This window comes from Sciurus vulgaris (assembly GCF_902686455.1).
Source record: "Sciurus vulgaris genome assembly, chromosome: 6".
NCBI lineage: Eukaryota > Metazoa > Chordata > Mammalia > Rodentia > Sciuridae > Sciurus > Sciurus vulgaris.
Window position 1 is genome coordinate 108,975,404 of NC_136466.1, and position 12,874 is coordinate 108,988,277.

The window sequence follows — 12,874 nt, forward strand, 5'->3', positions numbered from 1 at the left end:
TGGTGGCTCACTCCTATAATCATCCAGCTAGTTAGGAGGCTGAGGCAGGAGGTCTCAATGTTAAGTCAGCCTCAGCAGGTTTAGGGAGAACTTAATGTAACTCAGTGAAACGCTGTCTCAAAATAAAAAGACTGAGATATGGCTCAGTGGTGAAGCGCCCCTGGGTTCGATCCCTGTTTTAAAAACAAACAGGATTTTTTTAATTTGTTTTTGTTTGTTTTTAAAGCGAACTAGAGGGCTGGGATTGTAGCTGGGTGGTAGAGAGCTTGCTTAGCATGTCTGAGGCACTGGGTTCCATTCTGAGCACCGCATATAAATAAAGATCCATCAATAACAGAAAAATTGAAACAAACAAAAAGGCTAGACTGTAACTCAGTGTTAAAGTGCTTGCCTTGCTTGCGCAAAGCGATCCCTGGCTCCAAAAAAAGAGAAGTTAAAAAAAAAAAAATAATAATCAGCTGGGGAGGCTGAGGCAGGAGATTGGCAGGTTCAAGTCCAGCCTCAGCAATTTATCGAGAACCTGTCTCAAAAGTAAAAAAGCTGGGTGCCAGCCTGTAATCCCAGTGACTGGAAAGGCTGAGGCAGGAGAATCACAAGTTCCAGCCAGCCTCAGCCTCAGCAACTTAGGGAGACACTGTGTCCCATAAAAAAAAAAGAAAAAAAAGAAAGAAATCAAAAGGACTGGAGGTGTAGTTCAGTAATAGAGAGCCCATGGGTTCAATCCCCAGTTGCTGCCCAACCCAAAAAGGGATAAAATATTGTATACATTGTCTTGAGCTAGCTATACCATCAACATAAACTGGATACATTTGTGTCTTTCACAGATGTCAGAATAAATTTACAAGCTACATTACTTTCATTCATTTCAATTCACAGAAATATAATTCACTTGGTGTTGTGACAGGTGATCACAGGTTCCTGTATTCCATTCCAATCTTAATTACTAATAACTATAACATTCAAGTCACACATCATGCTTTACACATGATATATAGGTTACAGAATGGCTAAGAAAGGTTTAGAGGAGCTGTGCGTAGTGACACACATCTATAAGCTCAGCTACTTGGGAGGCTGAGGCAGGAGAATCACAAGTTCAAAGCCAGCCTCAGCAACTTAGGGGGACTGTCCTCAAAAAAAAAAAAAAAAAGGCTGGGATGTAGTCCAGTGGTTAAGTACCTCTATGGTTCAATCAAAAAAAAAAAAAAAAAAAAAAAAAAAAAAAAAAGGTTTAGAGGATCACAGAGTTTCAAGAGGCAGCAGTACCAAGAGCAAAGGCAAAGACTGGACACAAAAGCAAAATAGTCACTGTAGGTGATCATAAAATTTCTAACCAGGAACCAGCCAAAAAACTTACTAGTATATGTGAGCTATTGGGAACTGGCTCTAGGTGAGCGTTTTGACTGTAGGCAGGTCTAAGTGAGCCATGGCAAGCAGGAGGATCTTGCTGTGCTGGATCCCTGGGGACAGAATCAGGAGTTCACTACCTATTAACCTCATGAGTTTGTGTGTGCCTCTGTGTCCAGTCTTGGGGTGTGTCCCCTTTAATGGGTTATGAGGGAGTTTCATCTGGTGAGATCAATAAGCTCCTGTGTCTGGCATTTATGATATGATTTGATATGCCCAGGTGTCCATGTGTTCCTGACTTAATTTGATAAGTAGGCATGAATAAATCATTAACTTGTGCCTTATAGTTAACCTGAGCAGATGGTGGTTGTTTGTTTGTATAAACAAAGCATAGAGTCATTCTACCATAGCGCTTGTACTCAAAATGGAGGAACTCATTGCAAACTGCTGCTTTGTAAAATGGAGCAACTCAGGGCTAGGCACAGCCTGAACTGTTGTTCTATATATCATGGAGTAACTCAGACCAGGGCACAGCCTTCTCTCTACATATTGTCTAAGGATCTTTACCCCGCTACACACCATTGTGCATGTCAACCCATACTTGTCTTTACATGAATCAACAGGTTTTTTCATTTTTATTTTTTAATCAAACGGGTTTTTTTTGCCAAGTTTAAAAACAATTTTTTTAGTTGTTGCTGGACCTTTATATTTGCTAATTTATATGCGGTGCTGAGTATCAAACCCAGTGCCTCACACATATAAGGCAAGTGCTCTACCACCAAGCCATAAACCCAGCCCCTCAAACAGGTTTTCTAGTATCCTGTTGTCTGTTTTGGTTCTGGTGATTGAACCTGGGGCCTGGAACCTGCCATGTACATGTTGTACCACTAAGCTACAACCCCAACAGGAATCAAACTCAGAACCTTGTGCATGCAAGGTAGGTGCTCTACCACAGAGTTACAACCAAGCCCCAGTGTACTTTATTAAACTTCTAGGATTGTCAGATTACTTTAATTCACATATTATAATGTGTGTGTGTGTGTGTGTGTGTGTGTGTGTGTGTGTGTGTGTGTGTTTTCTCATGCACTACTAGAGATTTATCCCTGGGGCATTTTATCACTGAGCTAAACCCCCAGCCCTACTTTGAGACAGGATCTCTCTAAATTGCCATCACTGGCCTTGAATTTTCAAACTTGTGATCCTCTTGTCTCAGCTTCCATAGTCTGTAGGACTGCAGGTATGCACTACCAGATCTGGTTATATATATTTTCTAAGCCCAGCAAAGGAAGTTCAAGGGCTCCTCCCTAAATGTCTTGAATTTCTATATGTATACAAAGTACCAAGGTTAGGTGGGTAGCTCAGTGGTAGGGCACATGCTTGGCATATGTGAGGCCCTGCATTTAGTCCCTAGTGTACACACAGTGACACACACACACAGAGTTGGGGGAAGGGAGAATGGGGTGATGTTGGTCAAAGAGTATAAATATAGTGACTACAGTGGTGATGTTTACCCAGAGTGGCGATCATTTCAGAATGTATTTCAAAACATCAATTTGTACATATTAAATATATATAATTTTTCCAAGCATGTGGCACATACCTGTAATCCCAGTGACTCTGGAGGCTGAGGTAGGAAGATTGTGAGTTTGAGGGAAGCAAGTTTGAGGGTAGCTTGCGCAATTTAGCAACATCTTGTCTCCAGATAAAAAATTAAAATGGTTTCTCTCTGTTTCCTGGCTGCTATGTCCTGAGCTCTTTTCCACCCACATTGCCTTCTGCCATTTATGTTCTGACTCTCCTCAGATCCAAAACTATGGAGTTGGCCAAACATGGACTGAACCTCTGAAATCATGAGCCAAAATAAACTTTTCCTCTTCAAAATAAATAAATAAATATATATATATGATAAGTATCTCATATGGAGATATATAAGATTCATATATATAAGATATATATACATATATAATATATGTATATATATTGCTAGATATGGTGTCACAAGTGACTTGGGAGGCTAAGGCAGGAGGTTTGCGAGTTCAAAGTCAGCCTCAGAAACTTAGTGAGGCTCTAAGCAACTTAGCAAGACCCTGTCTCAAATAAATAAATAAAAAGGGCTGGGACTGTAACTCAGTGGTAAAGTGCCCCTGGGTTGATCCCCAGTACAATAAATAAATAAGAATAAAATAAATATGGATAATTCTTTTGAAGTTGGGTATTTGAGCCTAGGACCTCATGTATCTGTACAAATTTACATATCCAAAAATTAAATTATCACAAGATAAATAATTATTTATCTGGGGATCAAATTTAAGGCATTCCACCAGTAAGGACCCCCAGCCCTTTAATTTTTTTTTTTTTTTTTTTTGAGAAAAAGGAAAAAGAAAGTTTATTGCTTTGCTAGCAAAGGAGAAATTGTAAGACCCCCAAAAAGGAGACCCCCAACTCTGTCCCACGGATCGACGGCAACCCCAATCAACCGTAGGAGGTGTCACTTGATGCAAACCGCAAGAGGCTTTTATTCCAGTGCGCTGGGACCCAACTCGTGACTCATGTAGGAGTCGAGTCCCTAGCAGAAAATCTTACAAGTTTATAAAGGCAGAAACCACACATTGGGAGGGGTCACACATGGAAGGGAAAAGGGGAACAAAGCCACCGGGAAATTCCAAAGGGGGGTCTGGGTTTGCTGATAACATACAACATGTTTCACAATGTTTTACAACAGGGCGTAGATTCTGGTCAACAGTTTCTGGTAATCTTATATCCTATATATCTTAACTGTCTGAGCACTATCTTGCTCAATTTACCCTTTTACTCTCTGTTTGGGGCTGTTTCCTGGAACAGCTTTAAGGGCTTTGTTCCCATCACTGGGAGGGAGACCTTAGGGAGTTGAGATAAAACAGACAGCTTAAAAAAATGTCCATTCTTTCAAAATGAAGAGGACTCCTGTCCCAAAGGCTGTGATCTGTCCATGAGCAGGAACAGGGGGGCTTTTAAAGAGGTGTTCTCTATTGGAGTTCTAATCCACTTGTTAATTTGGGAGACAGTCATTTCTGAGATCTTCTGGTACCATCCCCAAAGTCTGGATTACTTATTCCTGTGGTGGGTGTGTACTCAGGGACAGATAACTCTGCTAGGAGGGGGAAGAAAGATAATCCTGTTTTTCCTGAGAATAGGGATGGGGAGAGATCAGGGAGGAGCAGGGAGAGACTACAGGAGAGGAGGGAGAGAGGAAGAGAAAGAAACATGTCCATTTGAAGAATAAGTTGCAGTGACTGAGCAGCCAGGGCTGTCTTCAAAGGATAAAGTGGACCCTGTTACAGAGCAGGCTTCTGGCCCTGCAGAGAATCACGTGGCACTCATGCAAAAGAAGTTGTGTGCAGACATCGTCCTCAGACTCTAGTTTTTGAAACAGGATATTGCCAAGTTGTCCAGGCTAGCCTCAAACTTATGATCCTCTTGCCTCAGCCACCCAAGTCACTGGGTTTATGGGCATGTAATCCACTGTGGTTGGCCCAAAACCTTTTCTTCAGTAATTCTTGGAACTTCCCCATGATCAAATCAAAAAGTTTCAAATAATTAATGATCAGATTTCCAACTTGAATAATATATTTTGGAGTTGTCTGTCACATGGGATAAACAAAAGACAAGCCTAAAACAATTAATTTCTTACTGTAGTTCAGGATGTAGAAGATCAGAAAGATGGCAATGATTGATGTACAAGGATGATCACAAAACTGTTAAAGCAGCAAAAGTTGAAATTTCTTAACTGGATGTGGTGGCACATACCTGTAATCCCAGCAACTTGGGAGACTGAGACAAGAAGGTCACAAATTTGAGGCCAGTCTTAGCAATTTAGCAAGAATAAGCAACTCAGTGAGATGCTATCTCAAAATAAAAAATAAAAAGGGCTAAGGATATAGCTCAGTGGTAAAGCTTCCCTGAGTTTAATCCCTAGTACCAAAATAAATAAATAAATAAAGACATAACAGTAGTACATACATGTGAAGATTAAATGCAATAAAAAGCATAAGGCAGAGAAGAAATACTGGATAGTACCCAAGGGAAAAACTGAAGCATCCATGTTTATATGAAAAGATACTTAACCTCTAGAATCAAGGAATTTCAAATTAAAAACTAACCATATTCCACTCAGGTTGGTAAAAGTGTTAGAGATTAGTACTTGATATGATCAAGAGTATGGATAAATGGTTTCCCTCTTGTTGAAAAATAAAGATATAAAATAGGAATCCTACCTTTAAAAATCCATTATTTGGGGGCTGGGGAGATAGCTCAGTTGGTAGAGTGCTTTGGGTTCAATCCCCAGCACCACATACACACACACACACACAATCTATTCTTTTTTTTTTGGGGGGGGGGGGTTCCACCAAGCCACATCCCCAGTTCTAGTTTTTGTATTTTATTTAGAGACAGGATCTCACTGAGTTGCTTAGTGCCTTGCTTTTGCTGAGGCTATTTTTCAATTTGTAATCCTTCTGCTTCAGCCTCTGGAGTTGCTGGGATTACAGGTGTGGGCCAGCATGCCAGCTTAAAAATTCACTCTTAAAAGAAATAAAAGCATGGTAAATGGAGATTAACAAGTATGACCCTATATATTACAGAATTATTTGAAGTGGCAAAAGTTGCAAATATTCCAACAGGGTGCAGCTGGGCATAGTGGCGTATGCCTATAATCCCAGCAACCCAGGAGGCTGAGGCAGGAGGATCACAAGTTTGAGGCCAGCCTCAGCAACTTAATGAGAACCTAAGCAACTTGGTGAGAACCTGTCTTAAAAATAAAAAAGACTGGGATGTAACAAAAGATATAAAGATCTCAATTTTTTTTTTTTTTTTTTGAGGAGGGGACGGGGATTGAACTCATGGGCCCTTGACTACTCAAGTCACATCCCCAGCCCTATTTTGTACTTTATTTAGAGTTGCTAAGCACCTTGCTTTTGCATGTGTTAGACAAGCACTGTGTCACTGAGCTAAATCCCCAAATCCCAGTGCTTTATTTATTAATTATTTTATAAGAAGAAAAGGTTTATTTTGGCTTACAGTTTTGGAGGTTCTAGTCCATGATTGGTCAGCCAAACTGCACAGGGCCTCTGGTGAGGCGGCACATCCTGGCAGAAGTGTGTGGCAGGGCAAAACACCGCTCACCTCCTTGCCAGGAAGGAGAGAGGTGGATATGGGGAGAGACAGATATCAGGGTCCCACAGTTCCTTTCCAGGGCAGGTCTCCAGAGCCTGAAGGCCCCCTCCTAGGTCCCACCTCTTAAAGGTTCCTCCACCTCCCAATATCACCCACCTGGAGACCAAACCTTTAACACAGGGGACTTTGGGGTACATTCCAGATCCAAATGCTAGCAATTCTAAAAGGCCTCTCCATTTATACCCACTTCTCCTGTCTCTCTTCCTCAGCAGAGATGCCTGTGGCTTTTGCTAAGTGGATCACAAAAGAGAGAAATCTAAGTGGACATGGGTCAGATTTACTCTAGGGATAGCTCTCCTACCACGCATATTCACCCGTACATATGGGGGAGCCTGGCATCCATCATCAGTCTTGGATGTTTTGTAAGGGCATGGGGAGAAAAGTGAGAGAAAAAGAAGGGGGACTAGGCACGGTTCTTTTAAAAAAATATCTTAGAATATCTTCATGATCTGAGGTTAGATTTTTAAAGCGCAACACAAATAACACTAAACAAAGTAAAAGATCGATAAATTAAAGTAGGTTAATAAGGTTGGTGAAGGACTGGGGATGTAGCTCAATGGTAGAGTTGGGTGCTCGGCACGTGTGAGGCCCTGGGTTTGATCCCCAACACCACAAAACAAAACAAAGCGAAACAAAAAACACCATTAAGAAAGTGAAAAGGTTCAAAGTACAGTGAGATATCACTATATACCCAGAGGCTAGGGCAGGAGGATTGCAAGCTCAAGGACAACCTCAGCAATTTAGTGAGAACTTGTCCCAAAATATAAAAAGGACTGGGGATGTAGCTTAGTAATAGAGTGCCCCTAGGTTCAGTCGCCAGTACTGGAGAAGAGGGGTAATAAAAAAAAGAAAAGATGTTTTCCAAGAAATTGCTATTTAGAATTTAATGTCAAGTCTCTTTTAGCCCTTTTGTTGTTTCTTCCAGATTTTCTAAAATGAAGAAGCCCTGTAGTTTAGGGGTTTGAAATGTTGGTAGACATAAATCAGACATTCACCTAACCCCTTCATATTTGCCTTACCCTTTATTTGCATTTTTTAAATTTAATCTTAAAAATAAGTAAAATTTAATCTTAGCCTTGTAATAAGAGGATTGAATACTTTTTTTTTCAGTATGCTCAGAAACCATTCTTCCTTTGACAATGAACCTCAAATTGGTTTGGAGGATCACTAATTGGTTATAGGATGTAGTCTTGATTTTACCATCAATGTAAACAACCTGCCTTCCCCTTGCTGAGAATTGGAAACAACCCAAGTTAGTTCAGTTGGTGACACTCTAACATGAAGACTATAAATAGTTGCAAATTTTCAACCTGATTAGCAGCACTGTGGGGAAAAAACCCTTACAGCAGCTCTCATAAGGAACCTAGAGCTATTCCCATTCATGATCTTTCCAGAACTTTGAATCTTCAAGTTTTCCTTGACTCTGGAGTCTTACCCTTCCAAATATTTTGTCATTAACAAATTAATCTCATTCTCTTCCTTACAAACAAAAATTCCAATATATTATGAAATCAGCAGTAATTTTTTTTTTTTTTTTTTTTGGTACCAGGAATTGAACCTAGGGGTACTTTAATCACTGAACTATATCTCCAGCCCTTTTCATTTTTATTTTGAGATAGGGTCTCACTAAATTGCTTAGGGCCTCATTAAATTATTGAGGCTGGCTTTTTTTAAAATTTATTTTTATTGTAAACAAATGGGATACATCTTGTTTCTGTTTGTACATGAAGTAGAGGCATACCATTTGTGTAATCATACATTTACCTAGGGTAATAGTTTTTGATTCATTCTGTTATTTCTTTCCTTCCCCCCCACCTCTCCCACCCCTCTTTTCCCTCTACACAGTTTCTCCTTCCTCCATTCTTGCCCCCCCTCCCACCCTCCATTGAGGCTGGCTTTGAACTTGTGATCCTCTTGCTTCAGCCCCCTAAATTGCTATGATCAGAATTAGAGGTATGTGCCACCACACGTGGCTGGTGTGGTATTTCTTAAAGCATGTATACATGGTAGTGCACACCTATAATCCCAGTCACTTGGGAAGCTGGGGCAGGAGGATCACAAGTTCAAGGTCAGCCTGGGCAATTTAGTAGGATCATGTCTTAAAATAAATTGTAGAGCACCCTGGGTTCAATCCCCAGTACCAGAAGAAAAAAAAAAAAAATGACTATATATTAAGTGTCCATTCATAGGCTACTCTAATAGTCACCTTTAGTGATACAAGGCCAAATGAGACTTTGAACAATAAAAAGCAGTCTTTCCTCACTTCCAGTGTTGGTGATGGAATACAGGGCCCTGCACTTGCCAGGGAGTGCTCTACCACTAAGCCACAACCCCAGCTCTTTTTATTTTGAGACAGGGTCTCACTAAACTTGCCTAGTCTAGCCTACAGTTTGAGATCCTTCTGCTTTAACCTCCAGAGTCGCTGAGATTATAGCATGTGTCACTCAAACAACAACAGAAGTCTTTAATAAAAGCCTTTGTCATGTAGTAAATGTTTATAAAAATATGCAATAGGGCTGAGAGTGGTGGTTCATGCTTGGGATCCCAGTGACTCCGGAGACTGAGGCAGGAGGATTGCCAAGTTTGAGGCCAGTCTCAGCTACTTATCAAGACTCTAATGGACTTCAATGAAACCCTGTCTCAAAAACTAAAGAGAGGGCTGGGGTTGTAGCTCAGTGGTACAGTGCTTGCCTAGCATGTGCGAGGCACTGGATTTAATTCTCAGCTCTACATATAAATAAAATAAAGGTCCATTGACAACTAAAAAAGCATTAAAAAAGAAGAACTAAAAAGGACTGGGGATGTGGCTTAGTGGTTAAGCATCTGTGTTCTATCCCCTATACCAAAAAAGAAAAAGGGGGGGGGGGGGTGCAGGATTAAATAGGACTTCATACACAAGTATGAAGAAAAGTGCAATAAAACTATGCTGCCCACGGACAGGGAATATAGTTCAGTGGTAGAGTGCTTAGCATGCTGGGGCCCTGAGTTCAATCCCTAGTTCCACAAAACCAAAATTTAAAAAAATGATTTTGTCCTTAAAGAAACATTTCTGCACTAATATTCCAGTAAGCAAAGTAACATCCAGCTGCTTAAGTAGCAAGAGTAGTATGTATCATGGAAAATATTTCTATAAGTTATGATATCAAATTAGAAAAATCTCAATTTTCCCTAGGCAAATCATCCAATTGTAGTTGTAGCTATGAAGTTTCAATGTGCATACATTATTTGTACTACACAAAAGTTTTTTTTTTTTTTCTCTCCCCATACTAGGAATTGAACCCAGGGGTGCTCTAACCACTGAACTACATCCCCAATTCTTTTTTTTTTTTTTTTTTTTCCCCAGACAGTCTTACTAATTTGCCCAGACTGGGCTGAAACTTGTGATTCTCCTGACTCAGCCTTACCAGTAGCTAGGTTTATAGGCATGGGCTATACCATACCTAAATGGTTGTGGATTTTACAGGGAAGTACATTTGAGCATACTTTTTGTCAATTCTCCTTTTTCAGTGACATTTTCATTTTTATGATTTGACCATCTCTAAGAATAATAATATATTCTAATATTTAATTACCATATAGCAAATACATTAGTAGAGAAAGTTATAGGAGGCAGGTTTTTTGTTTTGCTTTGTTTTGTTTTGGGTACTGGGGATTGAACTCAGGGGCACTTAATCACTGAGCCACATCCGCAGCCCCCTTTGTATTTAATTTAGAGATAGGGTCTTGCTGAGTTGCTCAGAGCCTCCCTAAGTTAGGGAGGCTGGTTTTGAACTTGTGATCCTCCTGCCTCAGGCCTCCTGAGTCACTGGGATTACAGGTGTGCACCACCATGTCAAGCCTGGAAGGCAGTTTAATAGATGTTCTTACTCAGTTTTGAACTGATTTATAATTATTATGGACTTTTTGTGTGTGTGTGGTACTAGGAATTGAAGAATTTTTCTTTGTTGTTATTTCTTCAAATGAGTCCTCATCACCAAAAGGAATTAGAATTTATCTTAAGAAGTTAACATGCTCCCTGTTTAGGTTATATCACTTCTTGAAAACCCTGACACAGAGGGTAAAACAAAAATATCATATTCTGTCAAAGTCAATTTTATATTAGGTTTTCACTTCAGGGATATTTTTCAAAGTTCAATAGTTTTGAAGCAGACTATAGATACAAAGCTAAGGTACTACATGATATTACCTTGAACAGAAAAGGTCTCTTTACAAGATATAACTTGAAAATAATCTTTTTTCTCTTTTTGAAACAGAGTCTTGCTATGTCACCCAGGCTGGCCTTGAACTCAACATCTTCCTGCCTTTCTTCCTGCCTCTCAGGTAGCTGGGATAATAGGCAAGCCTCACCTCACGGTGCCTGAAAGGGACTTCTCTCTTTCTTTTTCCCCCCAGTGCTGGGGATTGAACACAGGGCCTTTCACTTGTGAAGCAAGTGCTTTACCACTGAGCTATATCCCCAGCCCTTAAAAAGAAACTTGTACAGAAAAAAAAAAAAAAAGTTAATTTTTGGAAGTGGGTAAACTCTTCCCATCTATAAAAATATAAGGATGAACAAAATGTATATTTTAAATATTAGGAAATAATAATTTTTTAAAGTTAGGACAAATGTCAGTGATCAATTTTCCCTTTTTGCCCAATTTTTCACCCCTTTTGAGGATGATGCAAGACAATTTGTAATATTTAAAAACTTAAAAAAAAAATTGTCATGGGATTAAACCGAAGGGAACTTAACCACTGAGCCATATCTCCAGCCCTTTTTAAAAAAAAAAATTTTTTTAATTGCAGATGGACATAGTACCTTTTATTTCTATGTGGTGTTGAGGATTGAACCCATGCCTCACATGTGTGAGGCAAGTGCTCTATCACTGAGTTACAACTTCAGGACTCCCCCACCCCCGGCCCTTCTTAATATTTTATTTAGAGGCAGGGTCTCACTGAGTTGCTTAGGGTCCCACTAAATTAATGAGGCTGGCTTTGAAATCACAATCCTCCTGCCTCAGCCTCCAGAGTTGCTGGGATCACAGGCAAGCATTACCATGCTTGGCTAAGACAGTATTTTTTTTTTTTTTTTTAACATTTTAGCTGTAGATGGACACGATATCTTTTTTTTTTTTTTTTTTTTTAATGTGGTGCTGAGAACTGAACCCAGTGCCTCACACATGCTAGGTGAGTGCTCTACCACTGAGTCATAACCCCAGCCCATAAGACAGTATTTTTAATGCCTACAAAAGTGTTGTTTGGAATTTGGTGTTTTCCAAATTAAATTCTAAAGTTAGAACTAAATAACTTTATCTTGTTTTGGCAACAAATCAAAAGAATATCTAAACTGAAGTTACTATGTAAATTAACTTTACTAAAATTACAGTTATTTTCCCTATCTTATAATCAACCAGTTTCTTTAGAAGTTTATTTTTAGTTGTCTTGCTTAAATATGCTATGTGATTGGTATCAGCAAATAAGAATAATTAGATTCAATTTTCTTCTCAGATAACTCCTATGTCTATGGTCATGTTGAGGTTAAAAGTAAAACCCTAAGCCTGATGTGGTGATGCAGGCCAGTGGCTTAGGAGGGTGAGGCAGGAGGATCACAAGTTCAAAGTCAGCCTCAGGAACTTAACAAAGCTCTAAGCAACTTAATGAGACCCTGTCTCAAAATGAAAAATAAAAAGGGATGAGGATGTGACTATGGTTAAGCACTCCTGGATTCAACCCCTCGTACCTGAAACAAAATAAAACAAACAAAAAACTCTTATTTTAACAATGAATTTAAGTGTCATAAAATTATTCAAGAACAGTTTTAATCTGTCTCAAGGATTAATTATAGTGGAGACATCATCTTTATTCTAATATCCATGTCGTTTTGGAAACTAATTTTCCCCTAGATTATAAGAATTAAGTTTTAAAAAGTCTAAAATCCCTTCACTCCACAGGATATATATATATATATATATATATATATATATATATATATATATATATATTTTTTTTTTTTTTTTTTTTTTTTTTTTTTTTCCAGTACTGGGGATCAAACTCAGGGCTTTGTGATTCCAAGGCGAGCACTCTACCAGCTGAGCTATCTCCCCAGCCTGCTCCACAGGATATTTTAAACTATGGAAAGTATTTGCTTGAAAAGGAAGTAAATAAAAGATAGAGCTTAGAGCCTAAATTTTTTTTTTTTTTGTATTTATTGCTTATTTTTTTGTGTAGAAATTCTGGAGATACAATTACAGAAATCAGACTCATAATCTTTGTGGTGAGATCAGAATTAATCCCTTTTACTAGAATGTAACTTAAGTGTACCCTTTTTGCCTTTGTGACT